Source organism: Ahaetulla prasina, chromosome 2 (assembly GCF_028640845.1).
Source record: "Ahaetulla prasina isolate Xishuangbanna chromosome 2, ASM2864084v1, whole genome shotgun sequence".
Classification (NCBI taxonomy): domain Eukaryota; kingdom Metazoa; phylum Chordata; class Lepidosauria; order Squamata; family Colubridae; genus Ahaetulla; species Ahaetulla prasina.
Window position 1 is genome coordinate 8,045,393 of NC_080540.1, and position 15,154 is coordinate 8,060,546.

At 44.6% G+C, this 15,154-nt stretch overlaps 2 pseudogenes; one reads left to right on the plus strand and one right to left on the minus strand.

Annotated features, from left to right (window-relative positions):
- Positions 1-15,154, minus strand: part of LOC131193108 (zinc finger protein 658B-like) — a 172,399-nt pseudogene that overhangs the window by 69,654 nt on the left and 87,591 nt on the right.
- Positions 1-15,154, plus strand: part of LOC131193141 (zinc finger protein 850-like) — a 39,520-nt pseudogene that overhangs the window by 10,490 nt on the left and 13,876 nt on the right.

Below are 15,154 nucleotides of genomic sequence, written 5' to 3' on the forward strand. Positions count from 1 at the left end.
AGGATTAGACTTGTAGGTGAATGAAAATGAAAAAGGGCTAACTACCTGTTTTTGGTTAGCAACAGCAGTTTTTGGATATTTCATTTTTGCAGAAGTAATGGAATTCCTCAAAAAGGCTTTTGGGTGGTGTTTTTTGTATATTGCTTGTGGAATTTCCAAAGGTGGACTTTCCATCTTCTACCTTGGTGTCCTCCAGATTTTGAGTCCCAGAATTACGCAGCCATCATATTAGTAGTCTTCTAGATACAGTTGTAATGGGACCTGCCAATTATAGTTGCATGTTGCAATGGCCGTTAAGCGAGATTGCCTTGCTTAACCCTCCCCACCTCCTTCTCTCCCTGATGAAGCTGTTAAAAATATTAAAAATATGAATATAAAAATATTCAAGTCATTAAGAAATATTCAAGTCATTAAGTAGAACAGTGACTACCTCAGGGTTGCAGGAATCTCTTGGAGATCTACTACACCAACTTTTGGGTTCCTACAGACCTTTCCCTCCCTACAGTGTCCTCACAGGTATTTCCTACTCCCACTGGAACCCTGCGATCATTAGGGCTTACTCCCACCTCACCAGGCATCACAACCTCCTTCTTCTCCATATCTTTTGAAGACCACTGAACCTCATGTTGGTGAAGGAGGGTAAGACATTTGTGGGCTGCATGACTGTGTCATGAAAGCAGCTGTTATTTTGACTGTGCCTGGGATTCATGTCTAGGCCATGCGGTGGAGTTGTGGAAGCAGCCACCATTTGCCATGTCTGCCTCTGTCAAAATGGTGGCTGCTTCTGGGTCACTATCACGTGGGACTGGGACAAAGTGTTTTGTTTTGCTACCTTAACACTTTGTAAACTGTGTTAAGGAATTGAGGTGCACTGGAAATGAGTTGAGGTGCACAGGAGATCTCCAAAAGGGCAGTATCCTTGGGCTACATGAGAAATAGACAAGTACTGCTTCTGCCAATTTTGTGCTGCAAAAAAAGCGAATTCAGTCCTAGGCTGCATCAACAGAGGCATAGAAGTGATAGAGTTACTTTACACTGTGCTGGTGACAGCACACCTAGAATAGTGCATCCAATTCTGGTCACCACGATAAAACCAGCCCCATGATGCTACGATTTTATGAATTTAGAGGCAGTTTAGAAAATAGGTACATAGTAGCCCCATAAACGTGCTTGTGCTAAAGGGACTTTTTTAAAAAAAGGTTACTTTCTTTAGAAAATTAATATACAGTACAAACTCCAAAAACAGAAAGATTTTTTTTCAAAAGCAAAACAAGGATAGATAAAACATTTAAAAGAAAAAATGTGCATTAAAGAATACAAAAACAGATTTACATATATTACCAACTCCCCACTTGAATATTCATAAATATATTGGAGCAATATTAGTTTCCTACCCTTGTAAAGCAGCCCAAAATTTATAAACTTCTATTTACAACCAATTCGACGTTCATCTATATACGATATGTAAAGGCATTATAATTAACAGATGAACCAACATCAAAGCACTTTGTTAACAATCTACTATTCCGTTTAATTTGTATAAAGTTTAGAATGGCTTATTTACCATAAATCACCAGAACCATTGTCTCTGTTTTGTCCAGGATGAAATATCTTTGTTTGATTCTTATTAATAAAACTTCTTCTTAAAATTTAAGTTGAGAACAATAAGACAACAGTTGTGTCTTATTCCCCCAACCCTTTGGTGGATCCATTTAACATTTACAGCAAACAAGATGGTCAGGAACACAGAAACATCGTGAGGTAAATCCAAATAGCATAAAGAGCACACAGAAGAAAAAAAGCGGGAAAAATGGGAAACTCCCCCTTTGCATCTACAGCAACCAATTATAGCGTAGATTGCCTCATGTAAGATGTTTTAATGGTGTTGTCATTAGGTCAGCTAAATTATTTTCTGATGGACAATAAATTATGTCTATTACATTTTCTTTCACTGCTTCTCTGACTTTACATTATGTCAACACGGTTCCTTCTGGTTTGTACGCCCACCTGTTGTCATTTGTACACCTTTTGTGTTATCTTCAAATACTGGTATAGCTCCTTTCACTTCAAGATCCAAATCCTTTACTAACCATATATACCATGTCATCTCTGAAGAGAATTGAAGACAATTCTGATAATGCTAACGTTCCGGATTATAAATTGTTCTATTTTTGATGGTTTGAAAATCTGGTATCATGGGAGTTTGCACACTTTCACAACTTTCCATATATTTTTAACAATTGTTCTATTTTCTTCTGTTGACTTGGAATGTACCCTCTGTCTTGTAATTTCTTTATTTGTACCCCAAAGGAGTTGTACGATGAACTATTGCAGGAACTGGATATGTCTAGTCTAACACAGAGAAGGACTAGGGATGACATCATAGCAGTCTTTCAATATGTGAGGGGCTGACACAGAAAAAAGGGGGTGGATCTATTGTCCAATGTGCCTGAGAGGAGGACAAAAAGTAACAGAGGGAGACTTATCAAAAAGAAATCAAACCTAGAATTAAGGAGAAATTTCCTTTCAGTGAGAACTATTGATCAATGGAAATGCCTTGCCTTCAGAAGTTGTGGGTGCTCCATCACTGGAGGATTTTAAGAGGAGATTGAACAGCCATTTGTCTGGAATGATGTAGGCCACAGGGGTGTCAATCTTGCAGCTCGGGGACAGATGCACTGCTGACCCCCCCCCGCACCCCCCCACCCAGTTTAGTGAAGCGGGAAAGTCATGATATGTCAAGTTACAAACAGGTTACAAGAAGGCCGGCCCTCCCTACTACATTTGTAAAAGAGCCATTCCATTTTTTTTTCGTCTTGTGGTTACTTTTTCCTTTAAAGCCATATTTTGCAGCAGTAAAGTTCCAAATTTATGAGCAAGCTGTCAACAGAAATCCTGAGAAGAGGATGCTTCTCCCAGGGCTCATCTTTAGCACACGACAAGCTATAAAGTAAACAGTAGGGAGCTTCAGTGCAGAGTCAATTAGCAAACAGTGGGTACAGAGATGAAAATACATAACGGCTGCTCGAAACCTCCCTTAGCACTCTAAACAGTTAAATACGTTGCTGCCAATCAGGAAGGCAGCACTGTAGCTTTTTTCAGGATCCCTCTCCATTTGAAATCTCAGAAAATGACTGCAAATGTTGATAGCAGTTAGGAAAGGGGATTGGATGACATTCCCTGGATTATCTGATCTAAGGCATCATTGTGGCATCCGTTGGCTCCTGTGGCTAATTTCATTTTATCCCTGGTGAACATGTAAATCTATTGGTGGAAAAGGAGAGTGAAGGGAGTGCAGCTTCATTTGAGATGGATGAAACCTTTAAAACAAGAGAAGGCAGGCAGGGAACAGATTCTCCATATTTTTGGGAGGAGAGCCGTGTGAGTCTGTGGGAGCAAAAATCGGATGGCATAGAATAGCACTTTTGCAGACTCAGAATTAGTTATGCATTTTAATGCAATCTGTTGGAAAAGATGCTATCAAGACTCATCTTGACATACTGCATAAGGTTAGATGCTATTCAGCAAATCACAGCATCTAATGCCGGGGTGAAGGATGGTGGGTGTTCTAGTCTCAACGACATCTACAGGTCTTTCTCTCCAATCTTTAATAACAATGAATCCCTAATTTGCATTTAGAGGTGCAGATTAGTGTAAGGTCCAAAAATAATATGTTTAAGCTCATAAATGCCAAACAAGAAACTTAAACAGAGGCTTTAATAAAATAGCATTTAATCTTGATCAAGCATAAATGGTTAGCTGCTCCAAATACAAGATACATGCAGGTAACATCTACAAACAAGAGGGAATGTGAACCTCTTTTATATTGTTTAGGAAAGTCATAAATCTCCAATTCTGGCATCTTTGTGTATTCCTGGAATTTGGTTTGTATATCCCCTGAAACAGGGTAGAGCCTCTTTCCTTTGTTCTCACAACTGACCACTTGACCCCTTGGTGTGAAGGGAATGGAAATCAACACAGATTGAGTGTTAGCATGTCCAATCTGATACTTACTGGAAGGGGAGGGGGGGAGATAAGACTGATCAAAAGGTGGGACATATAGTTTGACAAATGCCAGATACTTCACAACAGATCCCAGTAACAATCCAGGAGGTTACTCAATGTGGCATGTTTGTGTTATAACTACAAAGGGCATAATATATATGTCAGTGTCACAGGAAAGAAATATTTATAGCACGTAGGTATACAAAGATATATCATACATATATACGTTGCAGGAAACAATTAGCAAGTTTCTACTAATTCTAGTATTTCAGTATATCTATTTCCTTACGTTAGCATATGCAACTATCTTTTTAAATCTTGATCCTGATTTTGATCTTTTAGTTTTCCCCTGGGGGTGGCGGAGGTGACGGTCTTTTGCGGGGCCCGGCTAGAGGACATTGGCCTTGCTTGGCGGCTTCAGCGAAGGGGTTAAACGCAGAGAGCTTTTGCCCCTAAAGAGGAGGCAGGAAAAGGGGGCTGGGAACCCAGCTTCCCTCCCCTCCTTCAGGTCCCTCTTCCTGATCTCTCTCTTCTTACTGGGGGGGGGGATCCCCTTGCGGAGAGGGGCGCTCAAGGGGCGTCAAATGGGCAAGGACTCTGCAAGGGGGGGGAATCAGGGGGGGTGCCAGGTGCGGGAAGGGGAGGAGGGATTCCTTGAGGGAGGGAAGGAAAGCGAGGTTGGGTCTCCCCAGTTGCCCCCCTTCCCCTTCCGACTCTCCGCCTTTCCTTGCAAGGTTTTCTGCTCCGTGGGAACCGCTGCGTCGCCGCTTCTCCTCCTCCTCGGTTGCTGCTTCTGCGAACGGCTCTCCAATCCCCTTAAAATCCTCCTTCCAAGCCCCCCTCTTTCCCCACAGCCCAACATTTGGTGCAGCCCGGCTCCCAGAGAGAGGCTGCCTGGTGTTGGGGAAGGTTGAGCACCACCGTTCCCACGGGATCGTCCCTGCCGCTGCTGAGGGGGATCCACCTCCCAATGTCTGGAGGGGAGGAAGAGGATCTGGACTCAGAGGGATCGTGGCTGGAGGGCTCCCTCCCAGGGCGGCAAGCCTGTTAGGAGGAGCTCAATGGCATTTGAAAGGCAAGTGACAGAGACCTGAGAGGCGTCCAGGTGAGCTTGGACAATGGGCAGCCCTGTCCAGGTGGGCTTGCTTTGAGATGCAGCACCTGAATGTGCCTCTCTTAACTTGCCCAGATTCCCTTTCTGGTGACTTCTGTATCCGTTTCTCCCTGTCCATGTAACTGAACAGCTCTGTCTGCAAAGGTTTTCCAATTTTAATTTTAGTTCTTTTAAGTGTTGTATAATCTACCCTGAAAAAGAAGGTTTCTACTATTTTTTATAAACAGCTTTCCATAGAAATCAAGGGGGTTCTGTGATAATATTTAGAAAGATATCAGAATTGCAGGTTAAATGACAGGCCTGGGAGCTCTAATAATTGCCTGCAGAGCGTTCTGGGGAACAGGCTGGTGTACAGATGAGCCAGGTTGGTTCGGCTGCAGCAAGGCTTCAATTGTTCGACTAAAATGCTCGCATGGAGAGTTTCTGTTTAGATGATAGCAGTCTTTCAGAGTTTGAAAGAGTGTCACATAGAAGAGAGGTTTGACCTGTTCTCCAAAGCGCCGGAGAGCAGAAAAAGAAGTAACAGATGGAGACTTATAGAGAGACCCAAGCTAGAACTTAGAGAAAGTTCCTGTCCATGAGAACAAATGGAACAGCTTGCCTCCAAAAATTGTGGATGCTTCATCACTGGAGGTTTTTAAGAAGAGATTGGACAGACATTTGTCCAGAATGGTACAAAGTCTCCTGCCTCAGCAGGGGATTGGACTGGACGACCTCCAATGTCCCTTCTAACTCTTATTATTCTCTTATGGACCTGCTGTTTTCTTGGCAACAATAACAGACTGATCTGCCACTGGTTACACTTCCATATCTAATCAACCAGCATGGTATTTCCTATTGGTGCCCCATCCATGTATTAACCAGGTTCAACTGTGCTTAAGCCAGCACTTTTTTAAAAATAGCTAATGAACTTTTGGGGATGTTCAGTTGTATAGGTAGTCCTCACTTGCCACTTGTTCACTGAGTCTGTGGTTATGAAGATAAAGGAAAAGGAGTTGCACCAATTTGGGTTCTGCCAACCAGTATATATTTATGATGGTTGCAGCATCCCACACTCATAATCCCCATTTGTGACCTGCCCAGCTAGCTTCACACAAGCAAAATCAGTGGGGAGGTGAAATTGAATTTAACAATCCACAGTGATTTGTTTAACAACTGCAGAAGAACAGATGTAAGTTGGCATTGTCATGTGACATCATGCTTAATGATCGAGCCACTTAATGATACAGATGCCAGTCCCAAATGCAGGCAATAAGTTAGGACTACTTGAATGGGGATGCACCAGAGAGATTGTGGACAGTATTTACTGCACTTATTTGGAGCTGAGGACTACCAAGGGCAAAACTGGTGCTTCAAATCTTGCAGAGACTTTAGGCATCATTTCATCAATTAAAGCCCCCACATCTCTAAAATTAGCTCAGATGGCTTGACTTCAATCCTTTTGGGACCTTTTTTCAGGCTGAAAAAGCATGTATTTCCCATATATATACATTTGTAGGTATGTGCATTTGAATTTTGGTCTGTATGAATATATTTCCAGATATATTCGTTGATAACCCATTGCAGTACTAAGAATTTATGATAGATGCAAATCAATAACAGAATTTTATGATTGAATGGATATTTGAACTTTGATCTCTGTAATGTTCGATGAATCATAATTAAAGAGGTTATTCTAGGATGGGGGCCTGTTTGCTTTTTCAGTGTAATGTATCCTTTTTCTTTTTTTCACATCTTCTGCAAGCATTATATAAGCAATTAAATTTACACTTTTCTTTGAATCTTATAGGCAAAGAGGATGGCAACAAGAGCACTCTGGAGAAGTGGGAATAATTTTTGGGGGAAAACAGTAAATCTAGCCAGAAATCAAAATATTTACTTAAGAAAATTACACAATTCTCTCAGCTCAGTGGGCAAAAGAAAATCAGGAAGATATTTCAAGCTGGAAAAAGTAGAGTATGCTGAACTCAAGGATACATTACATGAAAAGGTAAAGGAATATTTTTCCGTTCAGAAAAAGAGGGAAATATCTGGAAGTCAGTGGGAAAAATAGGTCAATTGGATATTCACATAGGGTAGACAGTAATGGAAGCCTCACCCTGTGAGGAAACAAGTGGCTTGAATCAAAGCACTACTGAAGAAGGGATCACACATATTTTTGACCTCAAGAATTATCAGTGGTGGAAAAGCTCCCTACATGTGCCTCTTGTAAGAAAAGCACAGACTGCAAATCACAGGTGACTGTGCACAAGAGAATCCACACTGGAAAAAAGCCGTATAAATACTCCAAATGTGGCAAAAATGGGGGCTAGAACAGCTCTCTTGTGGTTCATGGAAGGACCCACACAAGAGAGAACCCCTACAAGTGCTCCCAATGTGGTGAGCATGGCAACTTTGTGATACATTAGAGGACTCACACTAGGAAGAAACCGTATGAGTGTTGAGATTTTGGGGAAAGTTTCATTAGATAATTTCCACATCATGAGTCACCAGAGGATTCACACAGGAGAGAAAACATTTGAATGACCTGATCGTGGGAAATGTTTCAGGAACAATTCTAACTTGGTAAACCATCAGAGGACTCACACAGTAGAGAAACAGCATGAGTGTGCAGTTTGTGGGGAAAGTTTCATTACAAAATCCCACCTGGTAAGACACCAGAGGATTCACACAGGAGGGAAACCGTATGAGTGTTCAGAATGTGTGAAAAGTTTCCGTTACCGTTGTAAAATTGTGATACACCAGAGGACTTGCACAGGAGAGAGACCATGTGAGTGAATGATTCTTCCAGCATAAATAATCTCTTATTGCACAGAAGGAAATGCACATGAGGCAAACATTGATGAGTTTAGAGAAGGCTTGAATTTCATTTCTGATTTCCTATTGGGAGTGTAGGTGAGAATTTGACTATTTGAATTCTGGTCTAATTCTTTTTAGTCTGATGATTAGACCTGTAGTTTGAGAGAAAAACTAAAATGGAAAATGTCAGTTTGATAAAGGCTAACTTTTTATTTTATTTATTTTATTTTTTATTTTAAATTTACATTTATATCCCGCCCTTCTCCGAAGACTCAGGGCGGCTTACAGTGTGTAATGTACAGCCTCATTCTATTTGTATATTTACAAAGTCAACTTATTGCCCCCCCCCCAACGATCTGGGTCCTCATTTTACCTACCTTATAAAGGATGGAAGGCTGAGTCAACCTTGGGCCTGGTGGGATTCGAGCCTGCAGTAATTGCAGGCTGCTGTGTTTTAATAACAGGCTATCTTACAGCCTGAGCCACCACGGCCCTTGATAACCTTTTCTGGTTATCAGCAGATGTTTCTGTTTGCAGAAGTTGTGAAATTGTGAAATTTGTGAAGTTGTGAAATTACTGCAAAGAGGCTTTTGGGTGGTTTTTTGTATCTGTATCGAATTCTCACATGTGGAGTTCCAAATCCTATTGTAGGAAGTTAGCACTCACCCCTCTCCTAGAAGAATGAAATATTTTAGAAAATATTAAAAAGGGCAGAAGATTATATTACCCTGGATAAGAAATGGAGAAACCTGTTTTAAAGAAAGCAGCTTCCTGCCTCCCCGCCCCCTTTTGTCAATGGGTCAGAGACAGAAACTCACTCCCCCCCACCTTTGTCAATGGGCAATCAAGGCTTCAGCCAAACTCACTCAATCCCCCCACCTTTGTCAATGGACCATCATTTGCAACATAATAGGACTCATCTAGCAACAGAAACTCACCACATGGCAAGGCTCAGGCAAGCTTGAGAGACAACCTACAATGTTAGCTAAGACCTCTAGACCACCTGGGAGTTTGACAACCAATCAGGGTACATTTCTTATACAGGAACAGGAAATACCAAGGTGGGGCACCACAGAGAGTATAAACTCAGGCACTCAGCAACCCTTCTACCCTCTTCTTCTCTTCTCCTTTCCTCTCTGGTTCTTCACCCAACGCCTTGAACATGTGACCACCATTAAACCATCTTTCCAAGCAGGCTCCATGTTTCCAGTATCTTTTTCCCCACTTGGAACTGAACCCAGATGGATATTTCTTCCAACACTATCCCCAGATTCCAGATTCTATCTTGGTGAACTCCAGACATTGAGCTCCAGAATTCCCCAGCCAGCATACAATTAGTCCTCGGGATACAACTGTAATGGGGCCTGCCTACCAGTTGTTTAACTACCTCTACCCCTGCTGTTCCTGATGCAGCCGTTAAATGAATGTGCAAGTCATTAAGCAGAACACTGGCTACCTCACTGTTGGAGAAAATTATTGCGCAGGCCCAGGCTTGACCTCCAAAGGCCTGTTTTACCTCAACCCTTGGGTCCTTGCAGGTCTTTCCACCCAAGCCTCTACCTCCCCCACAGCATCCCCCTATTTCTTAAACAGGGTTCCACAGGCTTTTTCCTACTCCCACTTGGTTCCTGCAATTCTTAGGCCTGACTCCCATCTCAGCCCTAATAGCCTCCTCCTCCATCCCTTTTGAACATCTCTTAACCTCACGTTACTCATTTTATTTACGGGACCGCCTATTGCCACCGTTTGCCTCCCATCGACCCATGCGCTCTCACAGGGAGGGACTCCTCAGGGTACCATCAGCGAAGCAATATCATCTGGCGGCCCCCAGGGGGAAGGCCTTCTCTGTGGGGGCTCCCACCCTCTGGAACGAACTTCCCCCAGGACTTTGTCAACTTCCTGACCTTCGAACCTTCCGCCACGAGTTGAAGATATATTTATTTGTCCGCACAGGACTGGCATAGAATTTTAGATATTTTATTTGGTTTTAATTTTACTTAGTGGGTTTTATTGTCTTAAGGGTATTTTAATTTGGGCCAAATTTAATAAGTTTTTTAAAGCATTGTTTTATCTTGTATTTATATTGCTTTGTTTTTATCTGGCTGTAAACCGCCCTGAGTCCTTTGGGAGAAGGGCGGTATAAAAATCTAATTAAATAAATAAATAAATAAATAAATAAATCATGTTGGGGAAAGAGGGCAGGCCATTTATCCCTGGGCCATATAACTGTGTTCCTGGAAGCAGCCGTTATTTTCAGCGTTCCTGTTATTCATCCCTGGGCCATGTGGTGGATAGCAGCTGCTTTTGGATCATTGTCATGTGGGAGAGGGACAAATTGATCTTTTTTTTCTACCTTAACACTGCAGACAGCATTAAGGAATTTTGGGTGCACTGAAAATGATGGCTGTCTCTGGGAGACCTTCAAAAGTTAAGTGTGTGATGAGGCCCAGGGAAAAAAGCAGTGTTCAGTCCCCTCCCGGCCTCAGCCACGCGAGCTGGCTAAATGAGCCAGTAATTGAGTTCACGGCTGCTATCAGTCCTGGCAGGGAATCTGCAGCTGCCTGCCAAAGTCTCCCTCTTTTCTTGGGGTTGCCAGGCAACCAGGAAGTCAGGAGTCCAGGCCCAATGTTCAGCTCGCTTCTCTGAGTCCAAGAGTTGAGCTCAATTTTTGCTTGTCACGGAGCAGCAGAGCAGCCAGGACTGCTTTTATACTCTGTGGGGTGTGGCTCCGTGACTCAGCACTTTCTAGGCCTGCCCCGCCCCTGCTTCTGTTGTTCCCACCTCTCCTGCCTACGAAACCTAGAGTCCAGCCAGGCCTGATTGCCATCAGCCGGGTCTGGAGGTGTGGCCTGGGGGGTGAAGAGTCAGGGGAAGGAGGCCTCGTTATCTCCTTCACCTGGCCTGCCTCTGGCTCCTGGAGCTGAGCCAGGGAAGCCGGTGCTCCAAAGTAAGTCCTGATAGCCCTTCCCCCTCACTTTCCGAGTCACTTTCTGGAAGGGGGCCCGACTCGGGGGGGGGGGCACAGACACAACAAGCAATGTAAGATTTCACAGGTAAAGGCAGTTCTGCCTGATGGAAACAAGCTGTAGGAATATTGAGTTGAGGAGGAAAGGGATTGTGGCTTTGATCACAGGATCTCCAGGTTTATTAGCAATTCCTGCTTTGATCTCCTTTTCTTGGAAGTGCCTGCTTTTTTCCCTCTAATGGCTGCTGGGTGATAGCAGCACCATATTGCTGACATATTTGTTGTATCCCTATTTGGTGGTGACACTGGAAAGGAAAAAAGTGGGGATTGTCAGTGTTGCTGTGAACATTAGGGCAAGGCAAGAAACTCAAAGTTGCATCAAACTGTGAGATGGACGGTGTAATGTATTTGAATATTTGGAGGGAAATTTGAGCGGGAAAAGACACGTTCCTGATTGGCTGGTGCCTCAGCCAAAATACTATATAAAGAGAGAGGTTTGCCTGGTGTTTTTGCTGGGTTCTCACAATAAACCAAAGAGCTGTTGTCATTCACGTGGTCTCCTGTCTCATTATTGCCCAGACTTAACATTGGCGATGAAGGTGGGATGTTGAGGACAGTGAGACCCGGAAAGAGCTGAAGGAACAAAACTTAGTTTCAAACCCAGCCAGTTGTTGAGGGTGGCCGCGTAGCGATGTCTAGCTATACCCCGCCAGCGTCATTCGACCCAGCCAAAGAGAAATGGGGGTCATACATGGCTTGCTTTGAATGTTTTCTCGAAGCAAATGAACTGCAAGGAGTGTCGGATAATCAGAAGCGTGCAAATTTCCTGAGCCACTGCGGACCAGAAGTCTTCGATACCGCCGAATCGCTGGCGGAACCAACGCCGGTCCAGTCGGTACCGTGGCCCGTGCTCCAGACAACGCTCCAAGCGCACTACGCCCCGGTGCCATCAAAGTTCGTGCAAAGGTTTGAACTGAGGCAAAGAGTTCAATGCGAGGGCGAATCGATCAGCGTGTATATGGCCGCCTTGAGGAAAGCGGCAACCCACTGTGAGTACAGGGACTTGGAGGACACCCTACTCGAACAACTCATTTGTGGGGTCAGGGACATATGACTGCAGAGGCGGCTACTCTCAAAGAGCAACCTGACCCTCATGATAGCCCTCGATGAGGCCAGGGCACACGAGATGTCCACCAAAGCGGTGGAGACTTCGCAAAAGCCGAACACGCTGAACTCCACAGCGAAAGCAGCACCAGTCCACAGCGAGGAGATCCAGGCAGAATGGGAAGGCGAAGACGAGGAAGAAGTATTCCAAACCGGGAGACCGGAGAGAAGTGACCATGACGAATGCGTGAGTTGCGGGGGCCAACACCAACGACAGAACTGCCGTTTTAAAGATGCCATTTGCCGAAGGTGTGAAAAGAAAGGACACCTAGCTCAAGTTTGTCGAGCCACCCAACCATGCCGCCAAAAATTCAGGACTGAATTCAAACCGGCCAATCAGCAAAGCTCCAGTTCCGCGAGACGGCCAGCGATTGGGCAATTCAAAAAAGGCGCGAAGTCAAACCACACAACTGTACGAGTGGGCCACGCATCAACACAACTGGAGAAGAAGGTATTCACCAGGACCTACATAGAAAGAGTATCGTGTAAAATGGAGGTGGACACCGGATCGTCAATTACGATCATGTCCTGGGGCACGATTACCAAAAATCTACCAAAAGTCGCAAAGCCCAACTGCAGCCACAGAAGCTGAGAGTACAGGACTACCAGGGAAACCGGATCCCTGTTTGAGGCACCACAACGGTTCGAGTGAGATATGGATGGTTCAAAAAATCCCTACCGATCACCATAGTCGATGGAAACCTGCCCAGCTTACTGGGTCTCGATTGGTTCCGGGCCCTGGGAATGGGCATCACCAGAGTTCACGGCGTCGGCGGCGTCCTAAAGGAGGAGCTGTTGCAAGAGTTTGAGGACGTTTTCCAGGACAGCCTGGGCAAGTATGTGGGGACTCCCATTTCATTTAATTTAGACCCCCAGGTAGCCCCGATTAGACTGAAGGTGAGGAGGGTCCCGTTTGCCCTAAAGCCCAAAATTGATAAAGAGCTAGACAAGCTAGTAAACCAGGGCATATTGGTTCCCATTGACCACGCAAAGTGGGAAACACCAATAGTGACCCCAGTCAAGCCAGACGGATCCCTGTCCGTATCTGTGCTGATTATAAGGCTACGCTTAACAAAGCACTGCAAAAGAGTGCTTACCAAGTCCCGATCGTGCAACATCTGCTGCACTCGCTAGGACCGGGACGAGTTTTTGCCAAACTTGATTTAGCACAGGCTTATCAACAGCTACCTGTTGACAGCGAAACAGCCGAAGCACAAACAATTGCCACACATAGGGGCGCTTTTAAATGTACCTGATTACAATTCGGAGTTAGTGTAGCGCCTGGCTTATTTCAAAACCTAATGGAGCGGCTCTTGCAAGGTCTACCTGGAGTAGTCTCCTATTTTGATGATGTGTTGGTATCAGCCAAAGACTTAGGGGAGCTAAGAGACAAATTGCGAAGGGTTCTGGAAATTTTTAAAACTGCGGGACTTAAGGTGAAACTTAACAAATGCCAAATTGGAGTAGAATCTGTAGAATTCTTGGGATATCAAATAGATAAGGAAGGCATCCATCCTACTGAAAGCAAGGTGCGAGCAATAAGGAAGGCTCCACCCCCAAAAAACAAAGCAGAGTTACAAGCATTTTTGGGACTGTTAAACTTTTATGCGGTTTTTAAAAAAAATAAGGCAACTGTGGCTGAACCACTTCACAAGCTACTAGCAAAAAACTCTGTGTGGACTTGGGGCAGGAAGGAGGCAAAAGCATTTGAAGCGGTTAAGAAGCTATTGTCTAGCGACAGCATTCTGATTCAGTATAATGGAACCTTTCCCCTAGTATTGGTATGCGACGCGTCATCCTATGGAGTAGGGGCAGTCCTCAGCCACAAGTTACCGAACGGAACTGAAGCCCCAATTGCTTATTTCTCCCGCATGATATCAACAACAGAAAGAAATTATAGTCAATTAGATAGGGAAGCATTAGCCATAGTCTCGGGCGTGAAAAAATTTCACGAATATTTGTTTGGGAGGCAGTTTGAAATCATCACGGACCATAGACCACTGTTGGGACTCTTGGCGGGGGACCGTCCGACACCAGTTGCATTGTCTCCCAGACTGACCCGTTGGACTATCTTCCTGGCAGCATACTCGTACCAGCTGTCTCACCGACTGGGCAAAGACTTGGGACAGGCGGACGCTTTAAGTAGATGTCCTTTGCCAGATACAATTGAAGACCCAACCCCGGGAATACCAATTTTATTAATTGACTCTCTGGACTCTGGCCCTGTAACTTCTGCCGAAGTGGCTAAGGCATCTTATAGAGATATTATTGTCCGTACAGTAATTGGCTGGGTGTAGAGGGAATGGCCCGTTGCACCGGGAGAAAAGTTTAAAGAGTTTACAAAAAAGCGTTTGGAACTGTCTGTACAAGGGGGTTGTTTGTTATGGGGGGATAGAGTGGTTATTCCGTTGCAATTACGTGGGCATGTTTTAGAATTGTTACATGTGGGACATCCCAGAATTGTCAGAATGAAAAGTCTAGCAAGGAGCTATGTCTGGTGGCCACAGATGGACAAAGACATTAGCGACCGGGTAGGGAAATGCCAAGCCTGCCAGGAATTGAGACAGTTACCCCCTACAGCCCCAGTAAGGGAGTGGGAAAAGCCCCAGGGACCTTGGTCAAGAATCCACATAGATTTTGCAGGACCTTTTCAGGGACAAACATTCTTGATTGTTGTAGATGCCTACTCGAAGTGGTTGGAGATAATTTTAATGAAAACCACGACAGCAGAAGCCGTAATTAGAGTATTACGGCAACTCTTTGTGACACATGGGCTGCCAGACACCCTAGTGTCAGATAATGGGCCGCAATTCATGGCCACTCAATTCGAGGGGTACTTGGCCGAAGTGGGCATCTGCCATGCCCTCTCGGCGCCTTTCCTCCCGGCTACGAATGGCCTTGCAGAGCATTTTGTATGCAGTGCCAAGGAGGCACTATCAAGAATTAGCCCAGGGGATTGGCAAACTAAAATTGACACCTTCCTGGCAGCGCAACGTGGGACACCTTGTGTAGCCACCGGCCGCACCCCAGCAGAGCTATTAATGGGTAGGAGGCTCTGGTGCCCTTAGACAGACTTAATCCGACATACTCCCCTGATGGGTACCAAG